Source organism: Sorex fumeus, unplaced genomic scaffold, assembly GCF_029834395.1.
Source record: "Sorex fumeus unplaced genomic scaffold, SorFum_2.1 ptg000122l, whole genome shotgun sequence".
Classification (NCBI taxonomy): domain Eukaryota; kingdom Metazoa; phylum Chordata; class Mammalia; order Eulipotyphla; family Soricidae; genus Sorex; species Sorex fumeus.
This window is the reverse complement of record NW_026606179.1, coordinates 14,647,479-14,663,297: the sequence shown is the minus strand read 5'-3', so window position 1 is coordinate 14,663,297 and position 15,819 is coordinate 14,647,479.

The window sequence follows — 15,819 nt, the reverse complement described above, 5'->3', positions numbered from 1 at the left end:
AAAAATAACTATTTTGGTTTACCAAAAAAAAAAAAAAGAAAAACCACCATCTGGGGAGGGACCCGGACCCATCTACCTAAATCTGTACAATAAACTCTGATTTTTCAACTACCAAGTTGTCTATTCAAATCTTAAAATTCTCAAGAACCCACCAGCATAAGGAAATTCACATTCACACTAAGAGTATCACCTGATTATACTGGTACATTTAATATAAATGAGACATCAACTTATTATTGAAAAAGCATAAAACCTTAGCAAGTTAATAATAAACAGGCCTTTCTAAATTAGTAGAGGGTGACCACAAGCACATGAGTGAATGCAACATTTAGTGACAAAGTGCTGAGAACTGTATCATGGCTTTAAAGAAGCTCCTTTTAAAAATTTGTTATTTTTATGTAGGAGTATTGTTATTTATTCAACCACTGATTAGCTAATTGAATTGTGCATGAACTGCACCTTACTTTTTTTTCATTTTTTATATTTTATTTATTGGATCACCATGAGAGCAGTTACAAAGCTTTCAGGTCTAAGTCTTGGTCATACAATGAAACACCCGTACCTTCACCAGTGCCCATTCTCCACCCCCAACAACCCCAGTATACCCCCATCCCACACCCTCCCCCTACCTGTGGGGCAGACAATTTCCACATTACTCTCTCTCTACTTTGATCACAGTCAATATTTTGACAACAGACCCACCATTATTATTTGAGATTTTACCCCAACACTCAGATCTGCTGAAAAGGTAACAGTAGACAATTTGTTTTCTATTGCTGGTTATGAATAACATATGATGTTGCATGGCTGCAGTAGTGGCCGCACAATTTTGAAATTCTGAAATTTTAACACTTAAATCTGGAGGGATTTCTGCCAAAACCTGCTGGGTTCCGAGATTTGCTCCTGAGTCTCTGGGATCATGGCCATTAAGCAGCTTGATCAGGAGCCAGAAAGGCCGTTCGTGGGCAATGACTTGGGGTCTCGTTGGGGTGGGGAGGACAGGACCGGCTCCACTCCCATCCTGTGAGGCCCAAAATGTCTTGTCACTGCGGGCCCAAACTTGACTGTCCAATGGCCTCTGGAGGATGACGGCCAAAAGCTGCCAGGGGGAAGCAGGCACAACACCCTTTCCCCCCTGGGGTGATCTGGCGAAAGTTACCTACGGCAGGTTCCGGATGGATGCATTTCTCTAAAAGCCACTGGGTTTCGAGATTTGTTTCTGAGTCTCTGGGATCATGGCCATTAAGCAGCTTGATCAGTTCGGGGGTGATGACTTGGGGTCTCATTGGGGTGGGGAGGAGAGGACCGGCTCCACCCCCACCCTGTGAGGCCCAACAAGTTTTGTCACTGCGGGCCCAAACCTGACTATCCAGTGGCCTCTGGAGGATGGCGGCCACTGAGCCACCAAGGGGGAGCAGGCGGAGGGACAGCACCCTTTCCCCCCTGGGATGGCCCGGCGACAGTAACCTACTGCAGGGTCCGGACACATTTCTGCCAAAAGCCACTGGGTTTCAAGATTTGTTTCTGGGTGTGTCTCTGGGATCATGGCCATTAAGCAGCTTGATCAGGAGCCAGAGAGGCTGTTCGTGGGTGATGACTTGGGGTCTCGTTGGGGTGGGGAGGACAGGACCAGCTCCACCCCCATCCCGTGAGGCCCAAAATGTCTCATCACTGTGGGTCCAAACCTAACTGTCCAATGGCCTCTGAAGGATGACGGCCACCAAGCCGCCAGGGAAAAGCAGGCAGAGGGATGACACCCTTTTTCCCCTGGGGTGTATTGCGGGGTCCGGACGCATTTCTGCCAAAAGCCACCTGGTTTCGAGACTTGTTTCTGAGTCTCTGGGATCATGGCCGTTAAGCAGCTTTATCAGGAACCAGAGAGGCCATTCGTGGGTGATTACTTGGGGTCTCATTGGGGTGAGGAGGACAGGACCAGCTCCACCCCCATCCCGTGACACCCTGTGTCTCATCACTGCTGGCCCAAACCTGACTGTCCAGTAGCCTCTGGAGGATGGTGGCCATCGGGCCACCGGAGGGAACAGGCCAAGGCATGAAACCTATTCCCATCTGGGTTGGCCCAGCACCAGTAACCTACTGCAGGGACTGGACGCATTTCTGCCAAAAGCCGTTGGGTTTCGAGATTTGTTTCTGAGTCTCTGGGATCATCAATCACAATCACAAATCATCCCGTTATTCATCGATTGCCTCGAGCAGGCCCCAGTAACATCTCTTTCATCCTAGCCCTGAGATCATATCCAAGGCTCTTTAGGAGAATGAGACCCATCATTGTTACTGGTATTTAGCATATTGGGTACGCCACAGGGAGTTTGCCAGACTCTGCCATGTGGGCACGCCACATTTGGTAATCAGCCACTTTGTCCAAAGTAGGAATGAGATAATAAGATGTTATAATAATAAAGCTCAACCTGCTCCCCTCCAACGGGTCCCGGTGAGGACAGCCAGGCGCGGGGGCTGGAAACTGCACTGTTCTCTTCCAGAAGCTGGTTTTTATAGTCTCTGAGTCTTGCTCGTTGATAGGATTACACGGCGCCAGGGGGCCAGTTGGTGGGTGTGACCCCCGCCTACTGGAATTTGGAGGATCTGGGTGGAGGACGCTCAGCCCCAACCCGAGTAGGCTTGGAGATCTCGGCCCCGGAACCCGCATGGCTTTGTCCCTCTGCCAGTACTTTCCTGTGTGCAGAGAGTGGTCTCAGCATGGTGGTGACTGGTCCTGGAGGTCTTCAGCTGTCGGAACCCTGGTCGGGGCGGGGAGAAAAGCTCAACCCGCTCTGGGATCATGGCCATTAAGCAGTTCAATTAGGAACGAGAGAGGCCATGCCTCCGATTATATAGCTGAGCCGAAGGTGGTTTGTGGGTGTGTTTCCCACATACCTAACTTTTGGCCGTTTACTTTCTTGGTAAACTTTGCCCCGAGTTTTTGGGGTCTGGCCAAAGGCACAGCAGCAATTTTGGGGTATCTGGATGCCTGAAGGCGCCATCAGGCTGCTGATGCACTCAGAAAATTAGTTATTTATTTTGGTTTGGGTGACACACGGGCTATAATCTGTGTTCAAGGATTACTCCTGGCAGACTTGGGGGACTATATGGAGTGCTAGGGGTCAAACTCAGGTCAGCCACATACACAAAGGCCCTTCCCGCTGTGCTGCTCTGGCTCTGGATAGACTATTCTTGCTGAGATTTTCATCTCATTGAGCTTTATTTTTTTTCACTATATCCCACTATTCTCTTCTGATTGGAGAATCATTTGATAGATCTACTCTGATTCTTTTGGGAGTTCTTTGTACGTAGTTTCATTTTTAGATCTTGCTGCTTTCAGTATTTTTAATGTCTCTCTTTGGCTTTGTCATTCTGATTTTACCGTGTCTTGGAGTTTTGTATTTGGCTCACTTGCACTGGAACCCTTCTGTTCCCTTGGGTCTCAGTGCTTACACTCTTCAACTCTGGGAAATTCTTATCTACAATTTTTTAATGAATGATTCTTCTCAAGCTTACCTTCTTGGTCTTCCTTCAGAGACCCCGATGATGCTTAAATAGTTCCTCTAGAATTCATCCCATAGTTCTTTGTGTGCGGCTCATTTCTTTTCAGATTTTTTAAATCTTCTAAACCTTTTGTTTGTTCATTTGTTTGGTGGTCACACCTGGCAGTTCTTAAGGCTTACTCCTGGCTCTAAACTCAGGAATCACTCCTAGAGGGGCTCATGGGACCCAATGGGATGCCAGGAATCTAACCCAGGTCAGCTACGTGCAGTGCAAGTTCCTTTCCCACTATATGGGTTGAGCGTCTAGTCTTCCAGATATTCAAAGAGGTTTCCTGCATCTCACCTGAGAGCTCTTCAGTATTTTCATCAGCTACTGTTATTCCACTGCTCAGACCTATTTCCTGCCATACTTTTCATTCTGTCACACCTGAATGCAGTATTTTCACTCCCACCAGCATTATTCCTTGTGCTTTGCTGACTGCCTGTACCGTCGTTTCTTCGAGCTCATCAAGCATCCTCTCCCTGTTGTCACTCACATCATCCTGAGAGTTTACAGAGCTGGGGGTTTCCAGTTGAGCCATCTTGTTATGATCACTGATCCTGGCGTCTTTGTTATTGTGCTTGCTGTGCTCAGGTGAATCTTCATAGTTAGGCTGTGCTGGGGTGAATCTTATACTCACCTCCTGTGCTCAGGATGAATCTTCATAGTTAGGCTGCCTAAGGGTCTCTGAGATTAGGCTGAGTGCTGCTCTTTTCTCTCCCTACCTGTCTTCACCCAGGGAAGGAAGTGTGAGCAGTGTGAGGTGTGATGAGTGGAGCAACTGTGGACAGCGCAGACGTCGCTGGAATAAGGTATGACCCCCTGATCTCCCCGAATCCATGCAATAAAATAGGCGACTGCATCGGAGATACCCAGCTGGTAATTCAGGAAAGGGAATGAACGGGCGCGCAAGCTCTGCTCTCTGATAGTAAGGCAGAACTATCAGAAGAGTTCTCCTTGAGTCAGGACTGTTTCAGTCAGTTCCCAATTTTGTTTTCACTTCTCCCCCCGCCTATGGGGTGCCTAGCATCTATCCTGTTTTTGGCTGTCTTGCTTCATTCTTGCTGTGTGTCTTTTCGACCTCTGTGTTCTTTCTTCTGTCTCGGTGATCTTTTAAGCAGAATCATCAACTATCCTTACCTTCTCAACCTCACTAAATATCATGGACAACTCCATTCAGAAGGTGCCTCACCAGGTTTGAAAGCTTTACATTATCTGCTAAAAAGCCGGGGGCTAGAATTTTCTGAGGATGGGGCATCTAAGATTTGGAGTGCTATCCTTGACGTGGCTCCTTGGGTTACTACTGAGGATCTCTTCTCGTGAGACAACTGGGACCAGGTAGAAAAGTTTGTTGTAGAACGGGCTAAAAAGACAGGCAAGGGGCCCCCGCCAGGTTTATATGCAGTAATGGCAGCCCTAAAAGCATGCTTCCAGGAGGACAGAGAGTGTGTCTCTCCTGGTACTAGGCAGGCAGTCGTTTCAGGGTCACCCATCACCAATCAGGATATAGAGGATGGAATAGCTGAGGAGATTTTGGAGGGAGACAGACCTGAACCCTCTCATACCACTGCCTCTCCAGGAGCCTCTGCTCCCTTTTTTGACCTGAAACTTGAGAATTACTGGAAATCCTTCTGGGCCTTCCTGGTCAATCTCAATCCGGGGGGGTTAGGGGAGCAGGGGCAACGTACAGTTTGGTATCCTTGGGAACCTGGGGACTTGAAAGAGTTAAAAAAAGGCAGTGGCTGAGGATGAGCCCAACTCCCCGTGGGCTGACACCATCCTCTGGGGGCTGGCCCAACAGCCCTGCACCACTGCAGACTGGAGAGCCCTCTGTCGAGCAGTGTTCCCCAGAACCCAGTTCATAAGGTGGGGCACTTTCTTTAAGGAAGGGTGCCACATGCAGATAGCCCACAATGCTGCTGCCCAACCTCCCATCCCCATAACATACGGGCAGCTGTCATTGACAGCATATCAGTGGCGCACAGGACTCCAGCAGGCTACCATCCTGTACCCTTATTGAGATCAGGTTCACGCCCTAGCATTATCAGCCTGACGATGGCTTAAGGAGGGTCCCACTGAGCGCCCCCCCCCCCAGGTGGAATGCAACAAAAGATAGGAGAAGACCTCCTGACCTTTGACAGGGTCCAAAAGAGCATCAAGCACAAGGTTCCTCCGGGGCAGCTGAGAGATCAGTTTATCAAACTGTTGGTATGGAACGGCATGACTGGAGCATAGGACCACTCGCACGGACATGAAAAACAGCTCCATAGATAATTGAATATGTGCTACCCAAGATTTAGGGTTCCCTACGCAGCAGACCTAGGTGCTAGCCTCAGCCTCACAGAATTAGAATGAGGGCCTTGCAGAAACTCTGGCAGGTGATAATTTCAGGCAAAGAAACTCTGTTAGCAGTAATCATCCAGAAAGGAAATCCCCTCCAGTCGATACACCTGTCACTTGGGGGATGTCCCAGAGTTTATTCCCCTCAGGCCCAATGGCAGATTGGTCCTGATTCAGCCAGGTCGAGATCTAGCACTCCGACATTATGCACAAGAGCCGCTTATGATACTTATTCCCTTCCGACTTGGAGATCTGCAATGGATAATGTGAAATAATGGCAGGGCTGGAACGATATCACAGCGGTAGGGCGTTTGCCTTGCACGCAGCCAACATGGCCGACCCGAGTTCGATTCCTCCACCCCTCTCGGAGAGCCCGGCAAGCTACCGAGAGTATCTCGCCCGCACGGCAGAGCCTGGCAAGCTCCCCGTGACGTATTCGATATGCCAAACACAGTAACAATAAAGTCTCCAATGGAGACGTTATTGGGCCCGCTCGAGCAAATCGATGATCAATGGGAGAGCCTTTACCTTACCTTAATGGTAGGGTGACCATTGCTCTTGAAGGGTTTCAAGGAAAGGTCGATTGCCATTATGGGCCATATAGATGGGTGTCTGCCTTCTCCCGCTTAGATTGGAGAGAGCCTGATTTATTTCAAACTAAACCCATTAAGGATGGTGTAGAGTATATACTGATGGAGGACAGAAGGGAGCGGTAGTCATCATTAAAGGTACCGAGGTGGTCTCCCATCTGTATGAGTGCACAGTTTAAAGAACTCCTCGCTGTAGTTATAGCTTTACAGAAAGTTCCACAGCCTTTGTATGTGGCTAATTTGCTGCCTGGCCTACCATTTTTTTGCATCTGACTAGATGACAATCCTATTACACCACTTATGATTCAGGCAAGGACTGAATTGCAAAAGAGAGAAAACCCTCTTGTTATCCATCATTTAAGAGGGCACCAAAGATTACCTGAGTTGTTATCTGAGGGAAATTCCCAAGCTGACCAACTAGCCTCTTGGATGACCTGGCAATCTAGGCCAGGTGAGCAGGCTAAGGCCCTACAATAACTTACTCACATTAATTGGAGATGGTTAAAGGCAAGTTTTCCGAATATAGCCATATCAGAATTAAAGCAAGTTGTTAGGGCTTGCACTTCTTGTAAACCCTTTTCACAAGTACCACCTCTGCTGGGGCCCAGAGTCAATCCACATGGGCTCAAGACCAATACCCTTTGGAAAACTGATGTTACCCATCATACACCATTTGGCAAGCTAAAATATATTTTTGTAAGTGTGGATCCATGTTCTAAGGCCTGCTGAGCTACTGCCCACATCGAAAAAAGAGCAAAACATGCCATTTCCCATTACCTACAGTGCTTTACCACCTTGGGTTTACTAGCGAGAGTTAAAACTGTAAATGGCCCTTGCTTCACTAGTAAAACATTTCAGGACTTCCTGAAAAAAATGAGATATCTAGCGTTCTACCTGTATCCCATACAACCCACAGGGCTAAGCAATTATAGAGAGATGTAATCAAACCCTGAAAGCCCAGCTTTTAAAACAAAAAGGGGGGATTAGTACCCACCAGAAGTTAGGGCTTACACTTTTCACACTCAATATATTAAATTTTTCAAAAGAAGACTCTCGCACACCTTTTCATCAGCACTGGCAACAGCAGGAGGCACGACCATAAATCCTGTCCCGGTGGAAAGATCCCTCCACAGGGCAATGGAGAGGCCAAGACCCACTCATTACCTCTGGTCGAGGCTTTGGGTGTGTGTTCCCTATTTCGGAACCCCAACCTATCTGGGTGCCCACAAGGGCCCTCAACTATGTAGATCCTGACAATACCCAGGGGTGTCATGATGCCTTTGAGGAGGATATCCCTTTTGTTTAATTTCTAGATGGCAGTCCCCTTCTGGATCATGACACTCCTTGCAGTCACCGTGGATGCCACTGGATACCAGCCATACAACCTCATCTGGGAACTCAGTGGGGAGTGACAGATTGGTGGTCTCAATCACAGAACAACATCCTGTTGGGACCTGGTTCCCGATGATCAAATTTGATCTAGAGCATGAGTGGGATATGTCACTATGGATATCAAGGTCCAGGATCTAAAGTGGGGATCCAAAGGCATTATTTTTATGTGTGACCAGGAACAAGAAACTATGGGAAATGTGGAGGTATATCAGACTACTTTTGTAAGAACTGGAACTGGACATATTATTGTTGCAGCAAGAACTGGACTTATTATTGTGTGCTGCGTTAGAGGAGGAGTGTTGCTTTTATGCTTACCACACTTGTGTCTGCTTGGCTGGATCATTCATTTTACTATAGCTTCTTGTAACACTTGGGCCATGTATTGTAAATTGCCTTGTTCATATGATAAGAACCCAATTTGGGGCCATGGTGATGCTCAGCCATGCAGTAGATAAACTGGCAGACCCTCGACCTGGGTGAGTGTGGCCATGGAAGGAGTGCAAGAAAGTGTGCTATACCCCTTTATGATGAAAACCCTAGCCAAAATGGGTATAGAGGGGACCTTCCTCAACATAATTAAAGCCATCTACCACAAGCCTACAGCAAGCATCATCCTCAACGGGGAAAAACTGAGAGCCTTCCCCCTAAGGTCAGGGACGAGACAAGGATGCCCACTCTCTCCACTGCTGTTCAATATAGTACTGGAAGTACTTGCAATAGCGATTAGGCAAGAAAAAGATATTAAGGGCATTCAGGTAGGAAAGGAAGAAATCAAGCTCTCACTATTCGCAGATGATATGATACTCTACTTAGAGAACCCAATAACCTCCACCAAAAAACTCCTAGAAACAATAGACTCATATAGTAAAGTTGCAGGTTATAAAATCAATACCCAAAAGTTCATGGCATTCCTATATGCAAACAGTGAGAGAGAAGAAAGCAACATGAAAAAAACAATCCCATTCACAATTGTGCCCCAGAAAATCAAGTACTTAGGAATCAGCTTAACTAAGGAAGTAAAGGAACTATACAAAGAAAACTACAAAACGCTACTTCAGGAAATAAAAGAGGACATGAGGAAATGGAAAGATATCCCCTGCTCATGGGTCGGGAGACTTAACATTGTCAAAATGGCAATACTACCAAAAGCATTGTATAAATTCAATGCAATCCCTATAAGGATACCCACGACATTCTTCAAAGAAATGGAGCAAACACTCCTGAAATTTATATGGAACAATAAGCCCCCACGAATAGCTAAAGCAATTCTTGGGAAAAAGAAAATGGGAGGAATCAACCTCCCGAACTTCAAACTGTACTACAAAGCAGTAATAATTAAAACAGCATGGTACTGGAACAAAGGCAGAACTGCAGACCAATGGAACAGGGTTGAATACACTGACATCTCCCCTCAATCATATGATCATCTAATCTTTGATAAAGGTGCAAGTAATGTGAAGTGGAGTAAGGAAAGCCTCTTTAACAAATTGTGCTGGCATCACTGGACGGCTACATGCAAAAAAATGGGCTCAGAACTCTGCCTAACACCGTGTACAAAAGTAAGATCAAAATGGATTAAAGACCTCAACATCAGACCAGAAACCATAAGGTACATTGAAGACAAAGTTGGCAAAACCCTCCATGACATTGAAGCTAATGGTATCTTCAAAGATGCCACGCCACTGGCCGAGCAAGTGAAAACAGAGATAGATAAATGGGACTATCTTAAACTAAGAAGCTTCTGCACCTCCAAAGAAACAGTGACCAAAATACAAAGACAGTCTACAGAATGGGAAAGGATATTCGCCGAATACACATCTGACAAGGGGTTGATATCCAGGATATACAAAATACTGGTTAAACTCCACAAGAAGAAAACATCCAACCCCATCCAAAAATGGGGCAATGAAATGAACAGAAACTTTCTCAAAGAAGAAATCCGAATGGCAAAAAAGCACATGAGAAAATGCTCTACATCATTAATCATCAGGGAGATGCAGATCAAAACAACAATGAGATACCATCTCACACCTCAGAGACTGGCCCATATTCAAAAGAACAAAAGCAACCGATGCTGGCTCGGATGTGGCGAGAAAGGGACACTCCTTCACTGTTGGTGGGAATGTCCACTGGTTCAGCCCTTCTGGAAAACAGTATGGACGATTCTCAAAAAATTAGAAATTGAGCTCCCATTTGACCCAGCAATACCACTCCTGGGAATATATCCCAGAGAGGCAAAACTGTATAGTCGAAGTGACATCTGCACTTGTTTGTTCATTGCAGCACTCTTTACAATAGCCAGAAACTGGAAGAAACCTGAATGCCCACAAACAGATGACTGGTTAAAAAAACTTTGGTACATCTACACAATGGAGTACTATGTAGCTGTTAGAAAAGATGAAGTCATGAAATTTACATACAAGTGGTACAACATGGAAAGTATCATGCTAAGCGAAATGAGTCAGAAAGAGAGGGATAGACATAGAAAGATTGCATTCATCTGGGGGATATAAAGTAACAAAATATGAGATTAATACCCAAGAATAGCTGAGATCAGCACCAGGAGGATTACTCCATAGCTTAGTGGCCAGTTGGGCATTCTAGAGGAAAGGGCAGCTCAGATAGAGAAGGGAACACCAAATAAAGGGTGTTTGGAGGACCCTCCCAGGAGGGGAGATGCATGTCGAAAGTGGACTATGGACTGAACATGTTTGCCACTCAATGCCTCTTTTGCAGACCACAACACCCCAAAGGAGAGAGAGAACACAGGGGATTGCCCTGCCACAGAGGCAGGGGGGGATGGGGGGATGGGGGTGGGGGGGATATTATCCATGGTGGTGGAAAATGGGCACTGGTGGAGGGATGGGTATCTGATCATTGTATAATCAAACCCAAGCACAAAAAATTGTAAATCTACAACTGTACCTCATGGTGTTTCACTAATAAAAAAATAAATAAATAAATAAATAAAAAAGAAAGTGTGCTATAGCTGCCACGCGAGGAGGGACACTGGATCAGAGAGCCAGAGATGGGTAAGAACTCAGAGGAGGCAACCTAAGACAGTTCCAACCCCTACGGCCTCAACGTGAGGCTGCGGGATGGCGCTCGGCAGCTGGCTCTTACATAAAACAAAAAGGGGGAGATGTTGGAGTCTCAGTAGCCAGCCTGAGACTTTGACTAAATCCCCTGCCCCTGAAATAAAGAGCTGGCCCTATTTACAGGGGGGCAGGAGCTTCCCCCAGCACTCCACACATAGGCATTCTGGTTGAGGATGAGGACTATAATAGTTACCATCTGCCTGAGCTAATACACCTGGCCCTGAAAGCAGGTGATGTAAGCCATTAACTATCATCTGTATTGAGCCTGACAAGGTAAATGTGATACACATGGATTGCCTCCTGAAATAGATGTATAAACCCCCCTGTGTGAAAGCTAATAAATGGACTGCTGCTTGACCACCAGCTTTCCCTCCTTGGCTTGGTTCTTTCTTGGTGGCAGTTGGAGTCCATGGTGCACGGAGGGTCAGGGCAGAGGCTTCTCCCCTTTCCACTCCCTCTCCTATAGGGAGAAGTCCGGCAACCAGGAGGATCATACTCCAGTGTGCTGGGGTTGACTGGCCAGGACCCCAACAACTTTCCCCTACTTCAAGATACTACAAAGCAGTAGTAATTAAAACAGGAATAAAGGTATTGGAATAAAGAGAGACCCAAAGATCAATGGAATATAATTAAATATCCTGACACAGACCCTCAAATATATGACTATTTAATCTTTCATAAAGGAGTAAGAAGTATGAAGTGGAGTAACCAAATCCTCTTCAACAAGTGGTGCTGGGAAAACAGGGCAGCTACATTGTAGGATAACATTGCCACAGGGAGCTTAGGTTTATTGGTTACACCTATCACAGTGCTCCCAAGTTACTCCCATTCCTCTGTTTATCTGTAGACTCTTCTATGAGCTCTCCTCCCCATCCAGTTAATCACCTTTTCCCTAAATTAGATTCTGTTAGCTTGTAAGAGCAGATCCTTCTAAGGACTCTGAACTTGTAAGCTATGTCTTTTGCATAGTTTACCTTAAAGCAATGTCCGTTCTGTATGGACACAGGAAGACAGTTAATATTATGTTTTGTAACTTGGGAGTTGATTGATTCCAAATAATATTTACTCCTGGGCATCTGCTTTCTTGACTCAGTTGCCCTTAGTTCCTAGCAGCCCAAAAGCAGGGTCCTAACAAGGGACTGAATTGACCCAGGGTAAGCTGTGAGCTACCCTAGCATCGAAATGGGCCAGGCCAAAGTGCCACGATATTCAACTATAAGTTGAGGGCATGGTCATAGACAAATGCTGTCATGATCCAAAGGTAATGACGAGAATAGGACCCTGCTGGGGTTAGGAAGACTAACCTGGCCTGAGAACTGAGGTGCGGTCTACATAGATAGATAGATAGATAGATAGATAGATAGATAGATAGATAGACAGACAGACAAGACAGACAGTCAGACAGACAGATAGAGTGGAATGTATCGTGAGATGCCCTCAGGAAGAACCAAACCTTAAGTTTATATCTCTTACTGTGCTCATACAGAATTACATTTCTAGAAATATTAGAAGTAGATTTACTACAACTATTTAAGTAGATTACTAGCTGAGGAAAGAACACAGCATTGTTGAGATCCCACCCTTGAGTAAACGCCTTAGATATTTTATCATTGAGTCAATATCCTGGAGGAACGGTTTACTTCTGTTGATTTGTTAATGTTCAACCCACTTTTGTGTCACACCCTACGGCAGAGTCAGAAGTGAAAGGGGCTCAGGCTTGAGAGAGAGAAACAGAAGGGGAGTGAAGATTGGAATAAACTACAATTGATATCGACCAGCCTGGCCCTCATTCCTTCCTTCGCCTACCCATCGCCATCAACCTCCCCATTGTGGGGGAAGTGGAATGAGACTACCTAATGTAGGCAGCAGGAGAGACACAGCGCCACCGGCCTTTTGAAAACACACACTATATGTTAAAAAGTAAACTCAGATCTCCATCTAACACCAGTGATGCACAAAAATCAGATCAAAATGGAATAAAGACCTCAACATCAGACCTGAAATGACAAGGTGCATGGAAGAAAGTATATGCAAAACCCTCCCTGACATTAGAGCTAAAGGCATCTCCAAAGATGAACCACCTCTGACCAAACAAATAGAAACAAAGACAAATGAAACTACATTAAACTAAGAAGCCTCTGCACCTCAAGGTAATGGAGACCAAGATACAAGGACAGCCCAGGAGATGAAAAAAATTATTTACCCAAAACCCATCTGCTAAAGGGTTAATATCCAAGACATGTAAGGCACTAGTTGAACTTTACAAGAAAAAACATCCAACCCCATCCAAGAGTTGGAGAAGAAATGAACAGAAAGTTCCTCAAAGAAGACACTCAAAGGGCCAAACGCACATAAAAAATGCTCTATATCACTAATCATCAGGGATATGCAAATCAGAACAACAATTAGATATCATCTCACACCACAGAGACTGACTCACAATCAAAAGAACATGAGCAACCAGTGCTGGCATGAATGCGGGGAGAAAGGGACTCTCATTCACTGCTGTAGGGAATGCCAACTGGTCCAGCCATTTTGTAAAACAATATTAAATTCCTCAAAAAACTAGAAATTGTAGGTGTTGAGTATGTGTGTGTAAAACACAGCAAGCTTGGGACCAGAGCAACAGCACAGCAGGGAGGGCATTTGCCTTGCATGCAGCTGCACATATCCAATGCCTGCACCCCACATATCCTCTCAAACCATCAGGTGTGACCCCTGAGCACAGAGTTAGGAGTAATCTCTGAGAACTGCAAGGTGTGACCACAAAAGCAAAATAAATAAATAAATAATTTAAAAGAATAAAACAGTGCTAGCATCTATTCAAAAAACACAAAAGTCTCTGTCTGATGGGTCCAGGAACACCTCCTGTGGGAATTTCCCTGAGAAAGATTCTGAACCCCCTTCAAACTCCGCAAAAGATGCTCTGAGTGTCTTGAACTCATATCCCCACACTGGGCTTTAGAGCACCTGGTGCCCAGCACCTGCTCAGACACCCTGGAACCCAGCCTCGACCCTGAGCCCTAGAAACATCCCCTGAGAACATGGTCTGATGGCCTCTCACTCAGAGACAGTCCATCCCCTCCACTCTCCAGCATTTCTGGGGACACTGAGGTGCCTTTCCAGGGGGTCAATGCTTGACCTTGTTTAGAGCTGAGGCTAAAAACAAGGAGCAGTCGCCCTGGTCCCTGGAACATTGGGGTGAGGGCCACAGTGAGGGGCCACTGCTGGGTGAATGCTGACCAGTGGACACCTTCAGAGCTGGACATTTGGTTCAGAGTGGAATGGGGTCCTGTGCCCCTTCTGCGGAGTGACTGAGTCTGCAGGACTAGAATTGCTGATTCCCTGATGGCTGCAGGTGCCCCCACGGGGCCATTGATCCTACCTGTGGGGGTGCAGGGGTGGGCTGAGCACTGTGCAGGGCTGGGAGCCTGCGGGATCCTGGGGTCCGAGCACAGGAGAAGGGATCACTTACCAGCTCTGGTGGGCACCCAGGGCAGTAAGAGCAGAGGCAGCAGCAGAGTCAGGCCCAGCAGGGTGGGGGATCGGGCCAAGACGGGGGAGTGAGGGGGAGCAGGATGGCTGGGGGTCTCTCTGCCATGGGAAGCCAATTTCCTACAGATTGATTCCGTCTGTGCTGGAACCCAGGAGCCTGTTCCCATTATTTGTCCACTGCTGCTTTGAGCTCGGTTTAAAATTCCCGCCTATCCTCTACTCCTAACCTCCTCCTGGGGCCCGCCCACCAGCATGGGAGGAAATTGGCACCAATCCCAAAGAGGTGCTGCTACTTGACTGAACCAAGAAAGGCGACAGATCCACAGTTTGTTTTGTTTTTGTTTTGTTTGCTACATCCAAAGGTGGTCAGGGATCACAGCTGGCAGAATCCAGGAACAATATGGGGTGCCTGAGATCTTACCTTTGTTGGCCACCTGTAGGCAAAAGATATGAGCACCAAAAATCAGACACCTCCCCATTCCCCCCCCAACACAGTCTCCTCCCCCTGACCTCTGCTGCCAGAACCTGTTCCCCAAGCTGCAACGGCTGCCCCACCCCAGTTCCTGCTGAACTTTTGTTCTGCTCCCTGAACACTGAGGGCTATTGTTACTGGACATTTGTCAGTTCAGAGAATGAGACTGAGGGACATTCTTTGGGGATCCAGACTTGGGGTGCAGCCGGAATCACCCTGGCATCAGGACTGCCCCAGGGTAACTCCAGAGGAGGGGCCCAGAGCCTTCCCCTGGGAACCCACAGAATGACAGCAAGTCTGTTTTGGGCTACAACAGGCAGTGCTCAGGACTGACTCCTGCCTCTGCTGGTGGGCTCACAGGACCCTATAGGGTTTAGGGGATCAAGCCTGGTTGGTATACCACACGCAAGGAGGGGGCCTGACCACTGTGCTTGCTCTCTCTCCTGCCTCCACACCATCAGCTCTGGAAGGGCTAGTGGTCAGGGAGCAGCAAGCAGGGGACAGACAGACAGAGAAACAGACAGATCTTCAGACAGACTCAAAGGGAAAGAAGGGAAGGCAGGAGCAATAGTGCAAAGGGCCGAAAACAAGGTCTGGGCCCCAAACAAAAAGGAGCCCCTGCCTCATACCTGAATCTCACAGTCACCTCTCAAAGGACCTCTGGCTTCCACCCTGACCCCCACAGCCTGATCCCCAAGCAAAAACCAGGGGGACCCCAGAAAACAAGCCCAGGCGCTCCCCACAGTGCAGATCAAGTCCCCCATTTCTCCTCTTTACTGTTTGGTTGGGTGCAGGATTTGGGTGCTGAATTCTATCTCAAGCACCATGTGTTCCTTTGTGCACCCCTAGGACTCACCGCCAAGCACTGAGCCCAAGCACCAAGCACTCGGCA